The sequence below is a fragment of the Anastrepha obliqua genome, unplaced genomic scaffold (genome assembly GCF_027943255.1).
Source record: "Anastrepha obliqua isolate idAnaObli1 unplaced genomic scaffold, idAnaObli1_1.0 ptg000063l, whole genome shotgun sequence".
Lineage (NCBI taxonomy): Eukaryota > Metazoa > Arthropoda > Insecta > Diptera > Tephritidae > Anastrepha > Anastrepha obliqua.
The window spans coordinates 1-5,000 of record NW_026562202.1 but is presented as its reverse complement, the minus strand read 5'-3'; the positions used below and the strand labels follow the sequence as shown (position 1 = coordinate 5,000).

General features: G+C 44.9%; 1 pseudogene; it reads left to right on the top strand.

The window, feature by feature from the left end:
- Positions 1–2,713, top strand: part of LOC129251682 (large subunit ribosomal RNA) — a 2,770-nt pseudogene extending 57 nt beyond the window's left edge.
- Positions 2,714–5,000: the final 2,287 nt, after the last annotated feature.

The following is a 5,000-nucleotide window of genomic DNA, read 5'->3' as shown; positions in this document are numbered from 1 at the left end:
AAAGAAACTAACAAGGATTTTCTTAGTAGCGGCGAGCGAAAAGAAAATAGTTCAGCACTAAGTCACTTTGTCTATATGTCAAATGTGAGATGCAGTGTATGGAATATCTTAATATCTAGTATGAGAAATTAACGATTTAAGTCCTTCTTAAATGAGGCCATTTACCCATAGAGGGTGCCAGGCCCGTATAACGTTAATGATTACTAGAAAGATATTTCCAAAGAGTCGTGTTGCTTGATAGTGCAGCACTAAGTGGGTGGTAAACTCCATCTAAAACTAAATATAACCATGAGACCGATAGTAAACAAGTACCGTGAGGGAAAGTTGAAAAGAACTCTGAATAGAGAGTTAAATAGTACGTGAAACTGCTTAGAGGTTAAGCCCGATGAACCTGAATATCCATTATGAAAAATTCATCATTAAATAATTAAAAAAATAATGTGCATTTTTTTCATATAAGGACATTGTAATCTATTAACATAATAAAGTATTTATCAAAAGATCATTGGTGATATTAAGTTTATTTAAATTAATTTGCTTTTTAAGCATATTAACATAAAATAAATACTAATGATTTGATAAAGTGTTGATAGATTTTATTATATATAATGCTAAAATTCATTTTTTGAATTTTACAAAAAATTTAATATCTATGATATTAATATTTATTTGTATGCATTTATATGATTAACAATGCGAAAGATTCAGGATACCTTCGGGACCCGTCTTGAAACACGGACCAAGGAGTCTAACATATGTGCAAGTCATTGAGTTATATTAAACTTAATGGCATAATTAACTTAACTTAAATATAATGGGATTAATTTTTAGTCTATTTTTTAATAAATAGTCAATTAATTCAATCCCGGGGCGTTCCATATAGTTATGTATAATGATAATTTATTATTATTTATACCTCTAACTGGAGCGTACCTTGAGCATATATGCTGTGACCCGAAAGATGGTGAACTATACTTGATCAGGTTGAAGTCAGGGGAAACCCTGATGGAAGACCGAAACAGTTCTGACGTGCAAATCGATTGTCAGAATTGAGTATAGGGGCGAAAGACCAATCGAACCATCTAGTAGCTGGTTCCCTCCGAAGTTTCCCTCAGGATAGCTGGTGCATTTAAAAATTATATAAAATAATCTTATCTGGTAAAGCGAATGATTAGAGGCCTTAGGGTCGAAACGATTTTAACCTATTCTCAAACTTTAAATGGGTAAGAACCTCACCTTTCTTGATATGAAGGTTGAGGTTATGATATAATGTGCCCAGTGGGCCACTTTTGGTAAGCAGAACTGGCGCTGTGGGATGAACCAAACGTAATGTTACGGTGCCTAAATTAACAACTCATGCAGATACCATGAAAGGCGTTGGTTGCTTAAAACAGCAGGACGGTGGACATGGAAGTCGTAATCCGCTAAGGAGTGTGTAACAACTCACCTGCCGAAGCAACTAGCCCTTAAAATGGATGGCGCTTAAGTTGTATACCTATACATTACCGCTAAAGTAGATGATTTATAAAACAATTTCGATTGATTTATAAATTTTGAAACTTTAGTGAGTAGGAGGGTACAATAGTGTGCTTAGAAGTGTTTGGCGTAAGCCTGCATGGAGCCGCTATTGGTACAGATCTTGGTGGTAGTAGCAAATAATCGAATGAGACCTTGGAGGACTGAAGTGGAGAAGGGTTTCGTGTGAACAGTGGTTGATCACGAGTTAGTCGGTCCTAAGTTCAAGGCGAAAGCCGAAAATTTTCAAGTTTTTAATAAAAAAAAATATTAATAAAAATATATTTAAAAATAATTAAAATACTTGAATTATTTTGAACGAAAGGGAATACGGTTCCAATTCCGTAACCTGTTGAGTATCCGTTTGTTATTAAAAATGGGCCTTGTGCTCATCCTGGCAACAGGAACGACCATAAAGAAGCCGTCGAGAGATATCGGAAGAGTTTTCTTTTCTGTTTTATAGTCGTACTACCATGGAAGTCTTTCGAAGAGAGATATGGTAGATGGACTAGAAGAGCATGACATTTACTGTTGTGTCGATATTTTCTCCTCGGACCTTGAAAATTTATGGTGGGGTCACGCAAACTTCTCAACAGGCCGTACCAATATCCGCAGCTGGTCTCCAAGGTGAAGAGTCTCTAGTCGATAGAATAATGTAGGTAAGGGAAGTCGGCAAATTAGATCCGTAACTTCGGGATAAGGATTGGCTCTGAAGATTGAGATAGTCGGGCTTGATTGGGAAGCAATACCATGGTTTATGTACTCGTTCTGGGTAAATAGAGAATTACGATTCTTGTTCCCCGGATAGTAGTTACGTAGCCAATTGTGGAACTTTCTTGCTAAAATTTTTAAGGAATTATATCATTCGATATATATTCCTTTTAAATTATAACGATTATCAATTAACAATCAATTCAGAACTGGCACGGACTTGGGGAATCCGACTGTCTAATTAAAACAAAGCATTGTGATGGCCCTAACGGGTGTTGACACAATGTGATTTCTGCCCAGTGCTCTGAATGTCAAAGTGAAGAAATTCAAGTAAGCGCGGGTAAACGGCGGGAGTAACTATGACTCTCTTAAGGTAGCCAAATGCCTCGTCATCTAATTAGTGACGCGCATGAATGGATTAACGAGATTCCTACTGTCCCTATCTACTCATTCTCAGTTTGACTGTTGAATAGTGCGGACGTGTCGTGTGCTAAGTGGTGATTAGCGATTTTTGCGATTTCTTTTGCGTTTATATTCGTGTGTGATAACCGGTGTATTACAGTTGTGCGAGTGACGCTAATATTGTTGTGGCTGTACCATAGCGGTACAGTGTTTACAATTAATTGTGATTGAAAGTGCCGTTGTGCGAGTGACGCTACTTTGTAGTAGCTGTACACTGTTTACGAGTGATTAAGTGCCGTACGGTAGTTTTGTTGGACACTCCAGTGAGTGCCAATATACTCCGTGCTACAGACACATTGTGCGTGCGTGTGAGTGCCGCTAGATACAGCGTTGGAAATTTTCCATTAAGTTGTTTACAACTTTGCGGGCGTGCCGTTATTTTTCGGCGTGGTGTGTTGTGCTAGTGACGCCACCGTTTGCGTGGCTGTACATTGCGTACAAGTGTACCTTGTTGGTAAGTTGTTTACAACTTTTGAGTGCCGCTATTTCTGGCGTGGTTTTTGGCGTGTGCCGCTAATTTTTGGCGTCCTTCTCGTGTGCGTGTGCCGTTACATTTCGGCGTGGAAGTACAGTGCGGGCGTACACTAGGTTTGTCGTGCCGCTATATTGCCATATTTGGCAACAGCAAAAAGAGCGTCCCCTTTTGTGCGTGGGTACAGTACTGCGCCAAGGTTGAATACCTTGTGCAGGTGCTACGACCAAAGCGTGTTGTGTTTTTGCCTGCGGTCGAGCTCGGCGTTAGCTCCACCTTGGTCGACCCGTCCTTGTTCGGGGAACAGTGTTCTGTCCGGCAAGGCATTGGTGGTGGCCTTTGCCAAACCTTTGGTTGGCGCTGTGGGCTACGCCCTCGCGCTTTGCTTTGGCTCGCCGATAGGTGCAGCCGCTGTGTGCGTGCCTGTGCGGGATTCACTCCTGCCGTGCAGTAGTTGCCGTTGCCCAAAAGGGACCCAGTTTTTGTTGTTGCTCGGGAGGCCTTTATACGGCGAACTCGGCAACCTTAGTGGTGGAGAGTTGGGCAATGCCCAAATTAGAAGGAGTGAGGAAGAGGGCGAACACCCCTCTTCCAAGCGTTTCGGCGGTGCCATCGTCTGCAATGGACGAGACGACGTCCGGAGAGGAGGAGGTGATTTTGCGGTCTCCTCCCCGTACTAAGAAGAAGACCGCTGGAGGTACAGCGGTTCCGGTGGAGAAGGTAACCCTAAGGGTACCTGAAAAGGTGAGTGGAAGCGAGGGTGGTTCCGAAAGCGGAAAGATTGGGAGTGGGCGCAAGGGGCGGAAGACGGGGGAAAAATTAGGTCCCGCAGGGAAGCGTTTGGAGGAAATCCGTGGGGAATTGGGTGCTTCCCTGAAAGGTTTGGGTGCGATCGGTGGGGATGCCGAACGCAAGAAAGTTGGGGCGCAGTTTATGGGGCGCTTCAAGTCCATTGTGACGGCCTTTAGTGGAGCCGTCATAGACATGGACGGCGTCCCGAAGAGTTTAGCTAAGGACCTCCTGGGATACTCCTTGGAGTTCGAGGAGCTTTTTGTGGAGATGGTGGCGGAGATCGCCCATCTTCGTGGGCGGTTAGAAGCCACAAAGACAAGTAGGGAGGAAGCACCTCGGAGGACGGCTGGAGCTGCGCTGGCTGGTGCAGCGATGATGCCGGCACCTCAGGCGCCTGCGCCTGTGTTGCCCGCGTTGCCGGTGCCCAAGCCAGTTGAGACCTGGTCGGTCGTAGTGAGGGGTAAAACCCCCACTACTTCCAAGGAGGTGATTAAGAAAGTGGTGAAGGAGGTAGGGCCTTCCATGGGGGTTAGGGTGCACGAGGTGCGCCCGTTGAAGGATGGAGGTGCGATTATTCGCACCCCATCCGTTGCCGAGAGGGATAACTTGGCAAAAAATGCCAAGTTTTCCGAAGTGGGGCTCGATGTGAGCATACGCCGGAAGCTGGGGCCTAGGGTTGTGGTCCAGGGGGTCCACACGGAGATCTCCCCTGAAGACTTCATGGGAGAGTTGTTCCGGTTGAACCTCAAGGAGTTCAGCCCTGGGTGCCGTGAGAAGGACGTGAGGATGATCAGCCGTCCTTGGAAGGTCAGCCCCGATGGGGTGACGAATGTTGTCCTTGAGGGAACGGACATGCTAATGTCCGCCCTCCTGGAAGCAGGTCGTTGCTACATAAAGTGGTTTTCCTTCCGGGTACGGCCAGACCAACTGACGCCCGGCTGCTTCCGATGCATGGGGTTTGATCACAGGGTGGCAGAATGCAGAGCCAAGAAGGATGTCTGCCGTAGGTGCGGGCAAGAAGGACACAGGAGTGCAGGTTGTGGCAATG